This window comes from Solanum tuberosum, unplaced genomic scaffold, assembly GCF_000226075.1.
Source record: "Solanum tuberosum cultivar DM 1-3 516 R44 unplaced genomic scaffold, SolTub_3.0 scf00450, whole genome shotgun sequence".
Taxonomy (NCBI): Eukaryota; Viridiplantae; Streptophyta; class Magnoliopsida; order Solanales; family Solanaceae; genus Solanum; species Solanum tuberosum.
In genome coordinates, this window is record NW_006239379.1 from 310,332 (window position 1) to 331,598 (window position 21,267).

Sequence of the window (21,267 nt, forward strand, 5' to 3'; positions counted from 1 at the left end):
TTTTGACGATAGTTGTTTCTATAATCATATGTCTTATCCTTTTACAATGAACTCTAAGCTAGCAATGCATTTTAAGACTGAAGTAATATAATCCCTTTAATCAAAAGTGTTGCCAAACACCAATTAAGTTGATTTAAAGACGAGTTTCACTTACCAAAACACCCATTATTCCACAAAACAAAATGAGCTACAGGCATTTTCGTAGCTTATTTAATTGAACACAAGACATTTACTAGAACAAATTCTGAGTTTGGTAAGGATAGGTTTTATGAGTGTTGATTTGGGTTTCATGTTTCTTGATTTTCAAATAACCAAAAGAAATGAATTAGATATATTTTTCTAGCTCATATATACTAAGAGTAATTTGGATAATATATTCAGATAAGTAGTTTCAAATCAATATTGTATTACCTCTAGTTTAATTTGTTTCAGTTAAATACTGTTATATATAACAAGGAGGTTAACATATTTCACTAAATGTGTAGTATTAACTTTATTATGTTTTTAACTAAAAACATCAAATGAGACATAGAAAAGCTACTAATTTCACTGGTGGATGATTTGGATTTATTCATACTTATAATTAGAGGTTTTATGTGCGAATTTTGGAAAAGAAAAATAAAATTGTGAGCTTCGCTCACAGAAATGAGTCATGTAGTGTGCAAATCTAATTTTGATTGGCTACAAATGTAGTTACTGGACACTTTAGAAATGGTGTAAATTATGTAATATGCATACTAATAAACAATAAATCAGTTTTACCATAACTTACTATAACGATCCGTTCCTATCATTATGAGCAGGCCAATAGTGAAAGAATTTTAGCCAAAAAACTTTTCGAGTAGTGACTTAATTTTTTTAGGCTAGGCCAACCTTCGACAAAATTTGGGTTAGGTGCGGTCTTGGGCCATCAGGAAATGGGTGGGGTGTAATGCCGAGGCTTGGATAATATATTCTTGTAGCCAAGACAATAAGGAACCCGTAGGGCTTCACAAAATCGAATATGGACGAGTAGAACTCCCGGAGTCGAATTCGATGTGGAAGGGATAGTTCGGAACGTTAAGGAAAGGAGGTATGTTGTGAAAGAAGAGATTTTCATAAATTTTCGAGTCTCTGAAGTTCGCATATTCCGCTATAGCGGGACTCGGACCGCTATAGCGGAGTGTGCAGATCGCTATAGCGGGGTAAGTTCTGCTATATGTTTTGATTTGAAAAATTGAGACCCCTCTGAATTTGATTGATTAACTGTGTAGGATCGTTACACGACATGATGAATGTTGACATGAAAAGTGTTAATTTAAAGGACACGAATCTTATAGTTAGTAGTTGATAGTGAGACTAGATGTCATGTGTGGGTGAGCTATTTGTAGTGTATATAATGTGTGTGCCAATCTAGAACTTGCCATGTTAATCTCACGAGACGATAAGAGTGTTGGTTAGGAAAGTATCATATGTTCTTGGATTCAGTCCATTTAGCCTAAATGAGCGACCAAATGAAATTGATTATCCCTTGATCCATGACTTTGAGCCGAAAACATACCTTTTTGTTGTGTTACCCTATTCACCTTCACGTTTTTCATATAAACCTTTGTTTTGGCCTTGGTCCCTCCTTGGACATTGTGCACCTCAACTCAGGCTAAATGCCTAAGTTGATGGTGAAAACTGTAGAGGTTAATACGGAAAGTGAAGTACGGAAATAACAGATGTCAATACGGAAATAAGGAGACAAATAGGTGTGGTAGATGAAAAGAAATAAAAAGGTTCAAGAAAAATAAAAGGGTTGTGAGAAATAAATGTTGCATTGGGAAGTCGATGAAAATGGAAAGAAAGGGAAGATAAAAGGTTGAGCGAAAGTGAAGTAAAGACATCTAGTGTCAACGAAGGCGATATTCACTATTTCCAAATATACCATATCCATCCTCGAGCCTACTTTACAAGCCAAGTAAAGTCCTACAGTGATCCTAATTTAACTATCTGAAAGTTAAGATGTAGAAAATAAGGGCAAGTATATGGTATTAAGCATGCATGTTCGAATTTCTTTTGTGAGTGCAAATGTTTACTTAGTCCCCGACATTGAGAGTTATTATACTGTACGCAAATGAGATGTTTTTTGGTAAGGGCACGCGAATAGCGCTATTAATTGTTGATTGGATAGCTGAGTGTTGTCCATGTATGAAACCTTGTCCATTAGCATGATGATGTCATTCATTGATCCGCATACGTTAGCTTGAGAATTTGATAAGTTGCACTTAGTATGTAAAAGGAAAAGATGGTATCGTGTTGGTGAGTTGAAATGTTGAAAGTCATGCGTTTGATGTGAGGTCTTAGTCTTTTTTTTCTAAGTTGTTGTGTTTTGTTAGTTGTGTCAATCGTATGAGGACAAGTAACGATGTTAAGTTGAGGGTGTTGATGTGTCGTGAATTTACGACACTTTAATGCTTAAAATTTAGATTTTCTGTGAGTTCTTTGGTGTATGTTAGTGGATTTTTTATGTGTTTTGTGGTTGTTTTACTGGAAAATAGGTTTCGGAGGCTAAGTGTGAGCAACAGGTGCACCAACCAAATTTTGGCAATCTATGAGTCACTCTATGAACCATAGCTTGATCCACGAGCCATAGATGGTAATCGTAGTAAAGATATAGAAACTTGACAAAAAAATTCCGAGTTTTATGAATGAACAGTACGATCCGTAAAGACTTGTACGATCCATAGAATGGGTTCATGGTTTAGATTTGGAGAAGGGCCACAAAATCCTAAGTTATACGAGAGTAAAGTATAGGCCGTAGATATTTCCACAGACCGTAGTTCATTTCTGTGGAGAAATTTTAGAGACTGTGCAATGTATGTCATTTACGAAAAGTGCCCACGAGTCGTATAAAGGACTACCTTTCATAGATTGGATCGTAAAAGTTATCAAATCCAGTTTTCGTAGATCACTTTAGATGGGGGTTTTATGCCTATACATATTTTTTCTAGATTTTTTTTTTGCATTTTTATGTCGTCTTTGTAATGATCCGATATGTTCGTTATGAGTAGGCCGATAGAAAAAGAATTTGGGCCAGAAAATCTTTCAGATATCGACTTAAAATTTGTAGGCTAGGCCAATCTTAGACGAAATCTGGCTAGGTGAGGTCTAAGGTCATAAGGGAATGTGTGAGGTGTAATTTCTAGGCTTGGTGAAGTTAATTTTTTAGCCAAGACATTAAGGAGTCCATAGAGCTTTACGAAATCAAATTTGGGTAGATAGAATTCCTGGAATTGATCTTGATGGGATATGTCGAGACGTCAAAGAAAGAGGTTGTGTTGTGAAAAAATGGTATTTCTCTTCTGAAGTTTCACATCTCATGCTATAGGGGAGGCGTCCCGCTATAACGGCATGCAAACCGTTATAGCGGGCTGGACCATTATAGCGGGGAGAAATGAGATTTTATGTAGAAACATTACACAAATCCCTTTTTTCTGTACTCTTTTTTCTTGGAGTTGGGAGGGGCAATTTTGGGTTGTTTGTACTAGCTTTTTCATGCAATTTATCGGTAAAGGTAAGATTTTGACTCCCTAACCTTAGACATTAATTCTTAAGCCATAGAATCTAGGTTATTGTTCTTAGGGGGAGGGTTTTGACATGATCCTAAAAGCTCTAAGTTGGGGAAGATGATCATATATTGGCTCGAGTTTAGGATCGGTTGGTAGTACAGATAAATTATAGACCATTAGTTGATTATTGCTTTTATTATTTCTTTTAGACCAAGAACAAGCCAAAACACTTCGCAAGGGGAAAGCTCAAGTTCTTTAGAGTTTCCAAGAGGTTTGATTCGAGGTAGGTGATGGTTGTATGTTTCCGATTTATGTAGGTATGCATCTCTACTGTTTTTTAGTATCATTGTTGTAATGAATGGTAAGGAATAGGAAGACATATGAAATGACATCATGTTGATAATCTTATGCAGTGGACTTGTTATTGTGGCTTGTCGTTTTCAAGTGGCATTGTTCATTGCGTTTGTGATTGTGCATGATTGTCTGTGATTGTTGGTTGACTCGAGTACCACACTGATACACTAACTATATATGGCTTGGGTACCATGTCAATACACTAATAATTTGGGTATTTTGTGAGAGGGTCAGACATGTGATTGTGGTTCCATGAGAGGACCGAACATTTGCATTTGTAATCATGTAGGACATGTATTCAAGTATTGTTGTTTCATGACATGTGACTGAAAGTATATGTGGTTTGAAAATTGTTGTTATATATATTGTTTTATGTTACTGCTTCTGGTGAACTGTTTACATTCATATCTTAGACTGACATCCTACCAGTACATTACGGTTTGTGTACTTATCCTGCACCTGCTCTTCCCTTGTTGAGTACATGACATCTTCCAGCGGATGATCCAAGATCTTAGTTAAGGGACATCTGACTTTGAATCTAAGGGTGAGCTACATCTTTCACACTGTCATGGGTTCTTTTACATCTTCTTGTCCATCTTCTCAAACACAACATTTGTCACGACCCGAGTCTACACCCTGGACATGGCTGACACTCGAAACCATTGCTAGCCCTTAAGCGAACCCTCATCTTGTCTGACTACAAGCGGAAGACTGACTCAAGCATACATAAGCATCAAATTGAAAGAAACGTTTAAAAATAGTTTATTGAATCTCAAAATTTTGTTGAATATACTTAGTATGAAACATAAGTTTTAAATAAAAATATCTGAAATTGAAAGACTCTCCAAACTATCTATCTATGAAGCCTCTACTATTAAGGAAGGATGTTAGGACAAGACCCACGACACCTCAAAACTACTAACTGGAAAGTAACTGTGAAGTCCTCTAGAATACAAGGAGCCTCACCAAAGCTAATTGAAGTGTATAGTGATCTCAATGAAGCGCTTTTTGATAATCATGAACACCTATATCTTCATCATAAAAGGATGCAGGTCGAATGACATCAGTACATGGAATGTACGAGTATGTAATATGGATGAGTAAACAAATAATTGAACTGAATGAATGAAAACAACTCAACTAAATCAATACATGAACATGAAGTGAAAACCATTTAAGCTTTACATTAACATATATAATGAAAGCAACATGAAATAATATACTTTACTTGTGGAGAGTTTCTTAAATCGCCAACCATTACCATGAGCCTAGCAATGATACAATGTTTCCCCTCACGTTACCAAGGCCATCCTATACTTTTCCGGAGTATAGGATGATATCGTGACTATGGATCCAACTATATGCCTTATCAGAGGCAGTGAGAAGTTGCATGAAGAATCAATAATATCATATCCTACGCTGGCTACGTAGTTCTATGGGACTTTCGAATCATAAAAGACTCTAACCCAACTCGGTGCTCGATACTACTCCCAAAATAATTAATATAACTTTGTGCTCAATTCACCCATTATAAAAAATGGACTTCTTACATTACTTGAAATGCTTTTCAAAACGTGAGATGTGTTTACCTCCTTGAAAACATGCACGTGAGATGTGTTATATATGAATAAAATAACATTAGAAATTCTTAAATCTTTATGAAATAGAACCTTTAAACTTTTTCTCAAAACTCATCTTTACTTCCTCAAAAACTCAGTTTAAAACTCAAGTGTTGGCTTTGAAAAACTTCTCAAAATTTATAACTCAAAATAAGGTTCATGCTGAATTATAGACATAAACAAATCAACTCAAGAATATCAATAAAAATATTGAAACTCAATACTTAGGAATATAATTTCAAAAGAATCAGGAATTCATGAACTCAAAATCAACTTATCTCAAGAATACTCAAATCTAGGAGTAGAATCCTAGATTACTCTTTTACTGATTTGAAAGTAGATGTAGGGCGTGAGGACGAACTAGTCCAACACTATGATAGCCTTAGATACCTTGAAGAACAAGGTTCTTGAAGAATCTTGAAGAAGAACTTGATTAGAAGCCTTGAAACCCAAGCTTGAAGGAGAACAATTAAGAAATCTTTCTTAGGATTCTTGAATTAGTTTCTTGAAATCTCTATGGCCAAGAATTATGATTTTCATAACTGATTCATAATTTTACGGAGGAATTTGAGTTGGAAAGAATGGAATTCTTGGAGAAAAACTTATCTTGAAGAAGAATCTTAAAAAAAATGGAAAGAATCTTGAATGAAGTCTTCTACTTTGATTTTTCCTTAGGGTTTTGCCTTAGGGTTTGAGAGAGAAGAGAATGATGGATTAAAAGATGGAAATAGGATTGTTTAGGGCTTTATAGGAGTTACGAAATCCGTTATTAAGGTTTTCCTAGTGGTATAAGGAGAAGAAAATTACCTTATTTAGAATTTTCCCGCGGCTAAAACGGAACTGCACTACGTCAGTTACTAAAATGGTCATAACTTTTTACTCAAAAATTGGATTGATGCGAAATTTGTGGCTTTGGAAAGAGGATTGAAATACCTTTAATGTGATAGGCTATGGGTCACGCAACTCCTTATATTCTAAGAAATATGGTCTTTTTAAGTTGACCTAAGTAAAATCTTATGTCAAAACTTAATCGGTAAGGAAACTTTCAACTCTACTTTGTGCTAGGAGTTTCTAGTTACCTTAATTGATATTAAAAATCATTCCCACACTAAAGAATTTACCTTAACACCTAAGAAAAATTAAGAGTCACTCAGTACAACCTTATACACAATTCAAGAATGGTTTGGGCTTAACTTAGAAATTTTCGGGGTGTTACACCATTAGACTTTAGTTTTATGTTTTAGTTTTGGGGTTGCATTCCATTCTTGATTAGAGTTTTGGTATAGTGACTTTCAATTCTTAGAGGTTTTTTTCCACATTAAATATTTTTGAATTATTAGGTTGAGATGGGAACTCAAATTTTTGGTTGTCTACACTATTTTCCTTACTTTTATATGATGAACTTGGTTTTATTAAATGGTGTTGGATGGTTTCAGGTTAGTTTTTGGTTCTCTCATCGGGTGGTCTAGTGTAGGTTCCACTCACGACCTTTGGGGTCGTAATAATCTCGGTTCGGGAAATAGAAGTAAAGAACTCTTTTGCTTTCATTCCTAAATTTTGAAGATTTTTTACACATCGATCTTTGATTTTTGACTTTGAATTTCAATTCAAGATTCTGGGTTTTCAATATTCATATGGTAATCCTCGAACGGTATGCATGCATGTATTGTTTTTCCTTCGCTTTGATCGCTTTTTAACGAAGCGCTTCGTTAAAACTCGTTGTATTCCTACTTTCCTTAGCAAGGGGCTAATGAATGGAAAAAAAGGACTACGCAATGGATTTTTTAGGCTATCAACTCTCATATAATAGCTTGACCTTACCCAAGGATAACTGATTTGGGATCAATGCATGGTAGTGTTATTAAAACATACACTCGTAGACTAACCATGTTGTGAGGTGAAATTTATCTACTTAGGCAACAATTCACTTAGGTGATAATTAACTTACCGATCTTGCATGTGCCGCAACAGATAAGGTTACAAATATCTGGTCTTACTAAGTTATGAACTCATGGGGAACTCATAACCTTAGTTGCGTCTTTTATTGATTTAAAATACGTGAAATTGTTACTTTGTTACTTTCTACTTGTGGCAATATTAAATCTACTTTTGATTACACGAACCCCCTTTTACAAAAATAATATGACTAAGAGCACGAATAATAACAATTGAACTAAGTCCAAACCATATTCCTCGTGGGATCGACCCCAACCTTCATTAGTTTCTATATTTGAACAACAACTGCTTTATACTTCTTTTAGGAGGTGTAATTTAGGTGTATCAGGTTATAGATATTTGCTTACCTTTTTCTCTGTTCCTGTTGGATTATCGAGGTGTATAGTTATACTTGCCATTGTTACATTCTTATAACCCTTAGATACCGTATATTTCCTCACTTTTCATTATGTATTTACTTTCCAAGAACAGTATGATGCATATTGGGTACATATAGTTTTAGTACTCATGCTACACTTTGTATCTGTTTTTCTTGATGTAGAATCGAGCGCCAACTGACAACGTTGATTCTGTGAAGCAGCAAGGGCTTCCGGAGTTTGAGGGTGAGATGATGGCTTTTGAAAATGAAGGAAGCTGATATAGGAGAAGAGTCCTATACTAGCTACACTAGGAGTCCTACTATAATACAAATATATTATTTACATCTACAACAGTACACACGTCAGTCAGCTTCCTTGGACCTGATCCTTTGACATCTTCCAATCATTTTTAACACTGCCCCTCAAGCTAGTGAGTGGAGAAACTGTAACTCCTAGCTTGCTGCAAAATCTAGCAAAGACTTGTTTTGTCAATTCTTTGGTATGAATATCAGGTAATTGATCCTTAGACCTCACAAACTGAGTGATAAGTTGTCCTCTGGACACCTTCTCACGAGCAAAATGATAGTCCATTTCAACATGTTTGGTTCTAACATGCATAATAGGATTAACTGTCATGTACAAGGTACTTAAGTTATCACAATACAATGTAGGAACAGATCGAAGGAACACCCCAAGATCATGAAGTAGATACATAATCCATGTCATCTCTGCTGCAGTGGAGGCTAGTGCTCTATACTCAGCTTCAACACTCGATCAGGCTACTGTGGTATGTTTCGTGGAAGTTCAAGAAATAAAATTTGCAGCTAGGTAGATGTTATAGCCTCTAGTTGATCTCCTAGCAGTAGTACAACCTCCCTAATCAACATATGAATATGCATACAACCTACATGGTGATTATGAAATAATTCTGAGTCCAAAGTGTAGAGTACCTTTAATGTATCTGAGAATCCTTTTTACTCCTTGAAGATGTTCAATGTTTGGACTTTGCATAGAGTGGCTTGCTAAATTCACAAAGTGATATCAGGTCTTGTGAGTGTCAAGTATTGAAGACTGCCTACATCATTCTATAATGATGCATCTATAAGACTCCCACAACTTCATGTAAACCATGCTTTTGAGCCAAATGAGTGGCTACAGCCTTTGCCAAAGTCATCTCTGTCTTGTCCAGCATCTCATAAGCATACTTACTCTTACTTAAGTGAATTCCTCCTTCAAAATACTTAACCTCTACTCCTAGAAATAAGTGTAAAAGGCCAAGATCTTTCATAGCGAACTCTTTCCCAAGTTGTAGAACCAACTCTGAGATATGTGATGGATTACTTCCTGTGACAATAATATATCCACTTATAACAAGAGAAATATGGTGACTTTGTGAGTTTTCAAAGTAAATAATGAGGGATCTGCCTTACTACAGATGAAACCAAGGTGTAAGAGATGCATGCTAAACCTATCAAACCAAGCTCTTGGTGCTTGTTCAAGACCATACAATGTCTTTTTAAGTAGACACATGTGCTTAGGATACCTGGGATCAATGATTCTAGGAGGTTGACTCATGTACACCTCTTCTTGTAGGAAACCATGGAGGAAGGAATTTTTGATATCTAGTTGGCTAACTTCCCACTTTGAGTTGATTGCAATTGATAGAACCACCCTAATAGTTGTGGCTTTAACCATAGGGCTAAATGTTTCTTCAGAATCTATCCCTTCAAGCTGAGAGAATCCTATGTCCACAAGTTTGTCCTTGTATCTATCTACTATTCCATCAACTTTCAATTTTATCTTGAATACTCATTTTGAACCAACCAAGTTTATACCAGGAGATTTGGGCACCAATATTCATGTCTTGTTAGGTAAAGCATTGATTTCCTCTTGCATTGCTAAAAGCCAATGAAGTGATCTTAGTGCTTCCTTAGTAGTATTTGGTTCTCTCAAGATCTCTTTGATACTGCGAGCAACAAATGATAGGTGTTGTTCCTTTGCCTTGTGTCTGGTAATCATATGATGCCCTTGTGGTGCAGGAAGTATATCAACATAAGTAGTTGATTTTAGTGTAGTATCTTCAGGTTGATGATGCTTTGGTAGATTCCACTTGGAGAAGTCAACATATAAATGTATTCCCTGTGTATTAGAGACAGAGAAAGTCGGATTAGATAAACCACCATTGATTGGACCTACACGTGCAACCTGTTCCTCACTGCCACTAGCAGATCCTAAAGCTACAACTAGAGCCTCATCAATCTGAGTTTCGTTACAACTGTCTGGATCATCACTTTCAACATTTTTCTCATGATCATCATATGATCATGTACCTGAGGGGTCAATAGCACTCTCATCATCAAAGAGTATATGGGTTGTTGGAGTAGCATTTTCACCAGTAACTTGCGTACTATCAGCCTGTACTTCCCATGAATTAGGATTATCATATGACTACAATTTAGAGAAAAATTCAACAAAAGTAGCAAGGTGAGGTGAGACATCAATGTTAGTCTGAGATTGACTTGGAGACACATAGGGTAATGTATTTTCATCCAACACAACATGTCTATATACGTACACCCTCATTGTAGAGAGATGATAACATATATATCATTTGTGTAAGCTGTTGTACCTTATGAACACACAAGGGTAAGTCTTTGGACTGAACTTGTTGCTACCCTTTTATATATGAAAAACATCTACACCCAAACACCTTTAGGTTGTTGTAATCAAGTTGCTCTTCATACAACATAACAAATTGAGTCACCATCTTTAGGATTGAGGAGTAGTCTATTAATGAGGAACACAACAGTGAGGAAAGCCTCAACCCATAGAAACAAAGATAAGTTAGCATGATGTAGTAGAGTTAAGCTAGTCTCCACAATATGCCTATGTTTTCTTTCTGAAATTCCATTTTGTTCAGGTGTTAGGACATGAAATATGTCTCACAATGCGACAATCTTTAAAATTCTTGATGAAGTCTATTTTTATAAACTCACCACCTCCATCACATTGAAATATCTTAATTTCTTTAGAAAATTATTTTTCCACCATTTTCTGGAATTCTACAAAGACCTCAAAAAAATCAGATTTCTTTTTCAGTGGATAAATCCATGTATATCTTGTGTGATCCTCTACAAAAACGACATAATATTTCATATGTTGAGAAGAATCAACATGAGAAGGTCTCCATAAGTCACAATGAATTTTCAATAAAGGTTCCTTCTCAATTTTATTTCTCAAATCAAAGGAAAGTTTACAACTCTTGCCCATCTGGCAACTAGAACAAATAATAGGCATTTTATTCCAACTACTAACATTAATGCAACTATTACTACTCAAAAATTTTAAAGACTTCAAACTAGGGTGTCCTAATCTAGTATGTCACATGTTGTCTGATGTGTTCCAATCGTGTGCATTGATTAAAGCATAGATGTTGTTATCTTCTAAATCATAGAGTCCATTCCTTTTAGATCCCTTGGCCAGCAGTGTCCTTGTCTTCTTGTCTTTTACAACAAAGTTAATTTCATTAAACTCAAGAGTGCAACAATTATCCTTTGCAAGTTTACTAATTGAGAGTAGATTTTTATTGATCTTAGGAACTACAAGAACTTCTCTTAACTTTAGGCCTGATCCTGATATGTTCCTGGCATGTGTTATGTATAACTTTGATCCATTCCCAATAATGATTTTATCTGGTCCATTGTATTGTTTAAGATTAGTTAGAATACCTGAGTTACGTGTCATATGACTACTTGCTCCTGAGTCCACATACTAGATGTCATCAATAATGTTTTGTAGATTAGTAGCAGTCAATGTTTATGGTAGCTCATCTGCAGCTTGGTAAGAGTAGTCACACCTGTAGAAACACTTAAGAGAAGTATAGTTATTACTACCACAAATTTGGCACGCATCAGTATTGTTCCTCTCATGACTTTCATTTGAAGGACTGTTCTGAGAACTTGGTCCATATTTTTTGTTATACGAACTTGTTCCTTGTCCAATAGGCTTGAAGCCTCTTCCTCTGGAATTGAAGTTATTGTTTCCTCTTCTTTGAGAGTAGTTTCCTCTTCCCCTGCCCCTTTGGGCAGAGAATTCCATGTTATCGTTTTGTTGTGACACTTCTTCTTCTTCCTCCCTCATATCAAAACTCCTAAGAGCATTAACAAATTGATTAAGAGTGGTATATGGTGCCTTACGTAACATGAATGTCCTGAAGGTCTAGTGTGACTCTAACTCTACAACAGTACACATGGCAGTCAGCTTCCTTGGACCTAATCCTTTGACATGTTTCAATCATCAACTTCCTTCATCTTCAACAATGGCGTCCTAGTTTGACTCATGTCTATCTGTATATATTTTTTGGCTAGTATTTTGAATTCGAGACAAGTTTGTTATGAGTTTTACATCTAATAGAGTACAATCTATAGGAAAGTAGATCGTAGCCTACCTCTAAGCCGATCACGCGCGCTCCCTTACCGTTAACCAAAACTTTTACTTTTTCGAATCATCTCTGATCACCGCCATGCTATAAGAAAATTGATCGTGATGTCAATAAAGATGTTTTGACACCCAAATCACAACAATTGAAGACGGTCCCAAAAATGAGTCAAAATGAAATTATGGGACCCATGCTGAAAATTCCAAATTACTCCATCATTATATCCCAAACAACTCAAGAAACTTGTGCCCCAAAAATGGACATAATCCAGACTCGAAAACGAGCTAAAATAACTCATGCAACAATATTAACCAAAAATCACCATTAAAGAGGTATGAAAGGTTCATCAGAGCAAGAACTTACCTTTAAAACGAGATCACAACATTATTTTGATGATCCTAACGTATAGCCTCGACAATATCCAACTAGTAGGAACTGAAATGACCTCAATCGGAGCTTTATAGCTCAAGTTATCAACATTAGAACTTAGAGAAAATGACTAAAATTTTGGTACTATTCTGGTATAATAAAGGCTGAAAACCTTTGGCTTAATTGCATCGCCAGGAACACGATCGCGGTGCCAAAGAATTTAGACCAGCCCAATCGCGGTGTTCAAGTCTGCGATAGCATTAGCCAAAATGGTCAATGCCCAACTTAACCCTTCGTAAACACGACCAAGCCGCGCGACTACCCTTAAAGCACTGTGTTTTTCTACACCTGATTTTGCATCAACTAATTCAACAAGTTAGGAAATTCTCTGACATGGTGCTCAAAATTCTTTCGGAACCCTGTGCATGCAAATGAACTATGCTAACCCATAAATTTGACATTTTAGACTCAACGAGGATGTCGAAACTTCCAGCGGAGGTCATCTCAATAAAAAGTGGGTCCCATTCTTAAGTTCTATTTTGAGACGAAATCCACAATGTAGCTCGAAATGAGCCCAAAAATCTTGAGATTCTCATCGAAAGCTCTTCTAGACAAAACTTGACGTTCCAGAGCTAACAAAATCGTCGAATTGTATTTTGAAGCCGTCTACCTAAAGTTTTGATCAAAGTCAACTATTCATACTTTAGAAACACCAAAATAGGAAAATTTGTACAAAATCCAAGCAAACGATCATGCGGCCGAACTATCAACCTCAGCAAGTCATAAATGACTTTGGATCGCTACAGAAAAACTCTAAACGTAAAAAGATTGAAAAATGAGGAAATGAATTGGAGGGTGATTACATACACTTACATGATTCAGTCTTTTCAGTATTTAAAAACTTATCAAGTTCAGTGTATGTCCATTTTTTATACAAATAACTTAGGTTTATATTAACGGAATTCATGCACCTAATTTTGCATCAATTGATTCAACAAGTTAGGAAATTCTCTAACATGGTGCTCAGAATTCTTTCGCAATCCTTGCACACAAATGAACTATGCTACCCCACAAATTTGACATTTTGGACTCAACGGGAATGTCAAAACTTCTAGCGGAGGTCATATCAATCAAAAGTGGGTCCCACACTCAAGTTCTATTTTGAGCCAAAATCCACAATGTAGCTCGGAATGAGTCCAAAAATCTCGAGATTTGCATCGAAGGTTCTTCTAGATAAAAGTCGACGTTCTAGAGCTAACAAAATCGTCGGATTTGTATTTTGAAGCCATCTACCTAAAGTTTTGATCTAAGTCAACTATTCATACTTTAGAAACTCTAAAGAAGGAAAACTTGTACAAAATATAAGTGAACGATCAGGCGACCGAACTATCAATCTCAGCAAGTCATAAATGACTTTGGATCGCTACAGAAAAACTCTTAACGTCAAAAAGATTGAAAATGGAGGAAATAACTTGGAGGGTAATTACAACACTTACATGTTTTAGTCTTTTAATTATTTAAAAACTTATCAAGTTCAGTGTATGTCCATTTTTTATAAAAATAACTTAGGTTTATATTAACGGAATTCATGCACCTGATTTTGCATCAACCGATTCAATAAGTTAGGAAATTCTCTGATATGATGCTCATAATTCTTTCGGAACCTGTGCACACAAATGAACTATGCTACCCCACAATTTTGACATTTTAGACTCAACGAGGATGTCAAAACTTCCAGCAGAGGTCATCTCAATAAAAAGTGGGTCCCACACTCAAGTTTATTTTGATCCAAAATCCACAATGTAGCTCGAAATGAGCCCAAAAGTCTCGAGATACTCATCGAAAGTTCTTCTAGATAAAAGTCGACGTTCCAGAGCTAACAAAATTGTCGGAATTGTATTTTGAAGTCGTCTACCTAAAGTTTTGATCGAATTCAACTATTCATACTTCAGAAACTCCAAAATAGGAAAACATATACAAAATCCAAGCGGCCGATCAGGCGACCGAACTATCTATCTCAGCAAGTCATAAATGACTTTGGATTGTTATAGAAAAACTCTAAACGTCAAAAAGATTGAAAACGAAGGAAATGACTTGGAGGGTAATTACATACAGTTACATGTTTTAGCCTTTTAAGTATTTAAAATCTTATCAAGTTCAGTATATGTTCATTTTTTATACAAAAAACTTAGGTTTATATTAACGGAAATCATGCACATGATTTTGCATCAACATATTCAGCAAGTTAGGAAATTCTCTGACATGGTTCTCAGCATTCTTTCGGAACCCTGTGCACGCGAATGAACTATGCTACCCCATAAATTTGACATTTTGGACTCAACGAGGATGTCAAAACTTCCAGTGGAGGTCATCTCAATAAAAAGTGGGTCCCACACTCAAGTTCTATTTTGAGCCAAAATCCATAATGTAGCTCAAAATGAGCCCAAAAATTTTGAGATCTGCATCAAAGATTCTTTTAGAAAAAACTTGACGTTCCAGAGCTAACAAAATCGTCGAAATTGTATTTTGAAGTCGTCTACCTAAAGTTTTGATCGAAGTCAACTATTCATACTTTAGAAACTCCAAAACAGGAAAACTTGTACAAAATATAAGCGAACGATCAGGGGACCGAACTGTCAATCTCAGCAAGTCATAAATGACTTTGGATCGCTACGAAAATACTCTAAATGTAAAAAAGATTGAAAAATGGAGGAAATGACTTGGAGGGTAATTACATACACTTCCATGTGTAAGTCTTTTTAAGTATTTAAAAACTTATCAAGTTCAGTGTATGTCCATTTTTTTTATACAAATAACTTAGGTTTATATTAACGGAATCATGCCTAAGTGAAATGAAATCCTTAACCCATTTTCCAGTTGTGCCTCCCCCCCGGCCACTTTTTCTTTAATTACTCTTATGGAAAGACAGTTAACCTCAATGATTCAAAATAAAATCACGAGAAAAGAAAATAAAAGCACTAACTTTATTCACTGAAAGATAAAATGAAGCATATTATTACTACTAATGACTTGTATATGCTAATTTATTTTATAAAATGAAAAAAATTATCACCAATTATGTCTGGGGAGAGATTTATTTATATTTAATGGAAACAAATTTAATGCAATAGAAATAAAACTAAAATTTCTTTTCTCAAAGATTTTGATTCCAAATTTGTACTCCAACAATTAAATTGAAGAAAATTTGTTTAATTTTTCAGATGTTGAAATTTATAAAATGGTAGATTTGTAACTTTTTTTTTCTAAATAGATCTATTTTATTATTCTGTTCATTTTATTTTACATAGAGAATTTTGAGTAATGAGATCAAATCTCTAATTTTTCTTTTGTATTAAATTTTTTTTAAAAAAATCACATTGTTTATGAACCGTTAACCGCTAAAGAAGAGAACATAACATACGCAAGTCATTAGCATATAATAATATGCTTCATTTTATCAATAAAATTAGGACTTATATATTCTTTTCTCATTAATTTTATTTTGATTCGATGAGGTTATGGTTTTTTTCATAAGAGTAATTTGAAGAAAAAGTAGCGGGGAGAGCGAAACAACTAAAAAAATGGATTAAAGATTGAATTTCACGAAGACATGAGTTTTGTTAATATAAATATAAGTTATTTGTATAAATAAATGGAGAGAGGCCAAACCTAATAAGCTTTTGAATACTTAAATGATTAAAACCGATAACTGATAAGTATATAATTAAGAGACCAAAGTCGATAAGTGTATAGTTAAAAAACCAAGGTTAATAAGTTTTAAAATAGTTAAAGAACTAACTCTGATAAATATATAGTTAAGAGACCATTTTAGACGTACAAAGTTCGGACTAGGTAGAATAAACCTTTATGATTGGGCTGCCCTTCGGGATGGCAATGGGGTGGGACGAGTTGAGCTTGACCCGCAATTTTTAATCCTCCCCACCCCGCTCCGCATAACAACTTTTTCATTTTCAACCCGCTCACTCCATCCCGCATAAATTCTCCTTGCATTTTTTTTTAATATTTTATATTTTAGTTAAGTTTGATAGTAAAAATATAAATAATAAAAATAAGTTCATTTTTCATTAAGTTGTATTAATTTAATAGATATTTACTTAAAAATTTATTTTTAGAGGTCAATTGGGAAACATATAAGAAATTGTATTATTTTTTATGGGAAAAAGGACAAATATACCTCCGAACTATCGTAAATGGTAAGCAGATACCCCGTCATACTTTTGGGACATTGGTGCCCCTGCCATCCAAAAACTAGAGCATATATGCTCTTCATTCTAACGGACGACTAAATAGGGACACATGCCACAATCTTATCCGTGGAGCCGATATTTAATAAATGTCGTGTAGGTGAATAAGATTATGACACGTGTATGTCTGTTAGTATAAAGGGTATATATACTCTAGTTTTTGGACGACAGGGACACCAATGTCCCAAAAGTATGACAGAGGGTATCTACATACCATTTACGATAGTTCGGAGATATATTTATTTTTTTTCCCATTTTTTATTAAACTATTTTCATCTACTATTTTAAATATTTTATTAGCTTTAAAAAAGTTATCTTTAACAAATAATGTTTTATCACTCTTATAACATATAAAAAAATAAAATTAAATTTGAACCTACATAAAATCACATATATCCACAATCCGCTGTCCGCACCATCTTAAACTCACCCCACCCTGCATAACCTTAAACCCACCCCACCCCACCCCATTGCCTGCCATCTCTAGCTGCCCTTTCTCTTCTATTTTTGGAATAGGATTGACCCGACTCCCTAATTAAAACTAGCACAGCTGCAAAACCCTTTTGTGCTCTTACTTTGCCAACTCAAACCCTTTCCCGCAGAATCGAAAGTGAAGTAATTTCTTGAAATCATAGAGAGATTTATCCTTCTCTTTCCATTGATGAAGCATTTGCAGAAACTGATAACTCCATTAATTCTCAAATGGGGTTATGTTTTTAACAATTCTAAACCATTTTTTGGTTCCTCCCAAAAGGTTAGGTTTTATGCAACTGCTAAAAAATCTAAATTGAAACAAGGAGAAGAAGAAGAAGAATGTCATATACCTCGTGCAGTGAAGAAAGAAGCACAAGCTGCTTTGCTAGACTACTTGCATTCCACTAGAAGTTTGCAGTTTATGGATGCTGAACATATGAGTAAAAACTCACCTTTTTTTCTTTCCAACTTATTACAAAGAATTGATAATGAAAATGATATTAGACGTTCCTTAACTCGATTCTTGCGATATCATCCAATCAATGAATTTGAACCATTCTTTGAGAGCATTGGTCTGAAACCTTGTCAGTACTTGCCATTTCTTCCTAGAGATCTCATGTTTTTGAATGATGATCATAGGTTGCTTGATAACTATCACATCTTGTGTAATTATGGTATTTCAAGAAATAAGATAGGAAGGATTTTTGCTGAAGCTCCAGAAGTTTTGAGATATGATTCTGGAGTTTTGGACTTGAAACTTGCTTCTTTTCACGGGGTTGGGATAGATCAGTCTATTGTTGTTAAGCTTGTTAGTGCAAGTCCTTATCTTTTGATTGGGAATGTACACAAGGAATTTTTTCAAGTTGTTGAGGAATTAAAGAAAACAGGAGTTGAATATAGTTGGATTGAGGAGCAATTGAATGGAGATTCTATTGATTGGAGCCACTTATTCGAGCTCATATGCTTCTTGAACGGGTTGGGCTTGACTGATCAACAATTAGGAAAATTAATTTGTCAAGTTCCTGGTCTTCTGTTTGATTGTTCCGGACGTACTACATTTTCGCTAATTGGATTCTGGTTGAAATTTGGTATTCAGAAACCCAAATTACATGATGTATTCTACGCTTGCCACAAATTCCAATAACCACATTTGTTTTCACTATGAGGCAATGCTACCAGTTCTTGATTGAAATTGAGATGCCTGTCTTAGAGATTGGAAATATTATTCATTCATACCCTACATTGCTAGGCTCATGTGTTTTGAAGAAAGCTACAAGCTTGCTAACTACCCTGAATACAGGGAAGAAGCGGCTTTGTAGTGTGATCAAGGAGAATCCAGAATTTTTGCGGAATTTGGTTCGTGGAGCCAAAGTTGAACGGTTACCAATAGCTGAGGAGGAGCTAAGATCCAAAATGATGAAAACTAAGTTCCTTTTGGATTTGGGTTTTGCTGAGAACTCGAGCGAAATGGAGAAAGCTCTCAAATTATTTTGAGGAAAAGGGGTGGAGCTCCAAGAGAGGTTTGATTGTTTGGTAAATGCTGGTTTGGATCGAAAGCATGTTGCTTCAGTGCTGAAAATATATCCGCAAATACTCAATCAAAGGAAAGAGGTACTTGAGGCAAAGATTGATTTTCTATTGAATACATTGGGTCTTCCACTGTCTACTTTAGTTTCGTTTCCATCCTACCTAAACTACACAATTCCAAGAACCACACTTAGGCTTTCAATGTATAATTGGCTCAAAGATCAAGGAAAAGTTGACCCAACATTGTCTTTGAGCACTATCATAGCTTCCTCAGAGAAATTATTCATGAAGACTTATGTAAATCCTCATCCTAAAGGCCTTGAAGTCTGGAAAGATCTGAAAAGAGAGTTATATCCTGATTAAGTGAGATATCCTGAGTCGTTCCATCTGGTAGCATTGACAAAGGAATGTCTAAAGCTTGAAATCTCTTTAAAGCACAGTCTCCTGCTTAAGTTTAGATGAGTACCCGTTCTAAATGTGTTAACTTTGAGTGAAACGAAAAGGAGCTGGCTGCAGGCATCCAGGTAATGGCCTTTCTAGTTGTGTCATACATGGATGGCCCTGTTACTGACCCATTCAATAATTAAGGATTATAATGTCCATGTTTGCACTTGATGTCCACTATTCTTGATTCACCTGTCTTTTCTGGTGGCAATATGTCTAACTGTTTTACTTGCTATTGTTGTACTGTTAAAATTTAAAATTCTCTGTCTTTGTTAGGAATTGTCTTCTTTATGGAATGTTCTACTCCTTAGCATTGACCTCTCACTAGCTTATATTATTGGTAAAGTGAACAAAGGACCATCTTACTCGTATTAGGGGCAACTACAGATTGTAGGAAAATAATGTTTATCTTTTGCCAAGTAAAAGACTAAATTCCAGTATGTGGGCTGATTTGGTGCTTAGCATTCAGTACCATTCATGGTATATAACCCCTATTTGTGATGAATAGTGCATGTTCAATGTCCTCTATGTTGCATCTATGGAGTTTGACTTTTCAGAAACCATTAAATAATCATAATATGTTAAAGAATGCAATTTACCACTTTTATGAATGTAAATTTGCAGGTCTTTCTTTCTTTCTGTTATTTAAGTCAACCCCGCAATTGATGAATCTGTTAATTATGAAGTTAACCAGAATCAGAGAGAATCATTATCATTTTGAATACAATCTAACACTGTACTGGAAAAACATGTCTGCCAAAAATATACAATTCATTAATATTTAAGAAGATAGTATATAACGAAAGATCAGAACAAACAGCAAAATAGTCAAAGTGAAAAAAGAAAAGTTAAGGAAACCATAAAAGAAATTTACATAGTATTTATCAAAAACAAAAAGGAGATTTTGTGGATAACATACTAGAATGGACATGAATGGTCGTCTTCTTCTCCCTGTTCTCCCTCTCTTGTTTTGCCTCTTATTCTTCATTGAGTTGCTATGGTGAAGCTATGACACCAATATGCTCTTTACTCTCACTCTTTTCTTCTTTGTTTAATTCTTTTTTTCATTTCATTCTCTTTCCACTATTTTATTACCTTTCCTGCCTATAAATGGTTCCCTTGTTTTGTTATTCTTGTATCTATCCGCTCCATTGGTATTAACAGTAAATATCATGCAGGTGCATTATAGATCAAGGTATTAAGCTACATGACATGGAGTGCCAAACAGTGGCGTAGCCAGGAATTTAATGAAGGGTGTCCAAACTTTTAATAGTAATTTTTTTTTAAAAAAACGACGATTTAAATTACCAAAACAAATAATCAAGTTAAGCAATATTTAATTAAATATAGGAATATTTTTAATAGAATTACAAGTGTATAATTCAAAACTAACATAAAGAAAATAAACTACTATTGAAAACATAATTTAAATATATTATTACAATTGTACTCGACGAGGTTTCATATCCTGAAACGTTCTTATAATAGACTCATTATAAATAGTACGAAATACTTTCTTTTCTACATAAGGCACTATACAACCGTCTAAAAACTCATCATCCATTCGATTTCGCAAGTCATTTTTAGAGTATTTAAATCAATGCTTTGTTTTTGAGAAGAATGTGACAACATCTCTAATTGATCTATCGTTGTTTCTTTATTTGGTTGACTTAGAGAAGTCGAACTTTTTTTTGGTACTCTATTATAATAATTCCTCATGTCTATTGAAACTTGAAACTAAAATATTAAGTTGGTTATTTTTGTTATAAAATAAGAGAACGAGAAGAAAAAACAGAGAGAGAATTATTGAGATTCTATTCTTAATAATATTGTGATATAATTTGGGTAAATGAGTCTCCTATTTATAGAGAAAGAAAACCTAGTTCCATAAGGGAAAAATATTAAAATTTAAGGAAATCTTATTCCATA

General features: G+C 34.8%; 1 pseudogene; it reads left to right on the forward strand.

The window, feature by feature from the left end:
* Positions 1–17,381: 17,381 nt before the first annotated feature.
* LOC102601355 (uncharacterized) lies at positions 17,382–19,862 on the forward strand (annotated as a pseudogene).
* Positions 19,863–21,267: the final 1,405 nt, after the last annotated feature.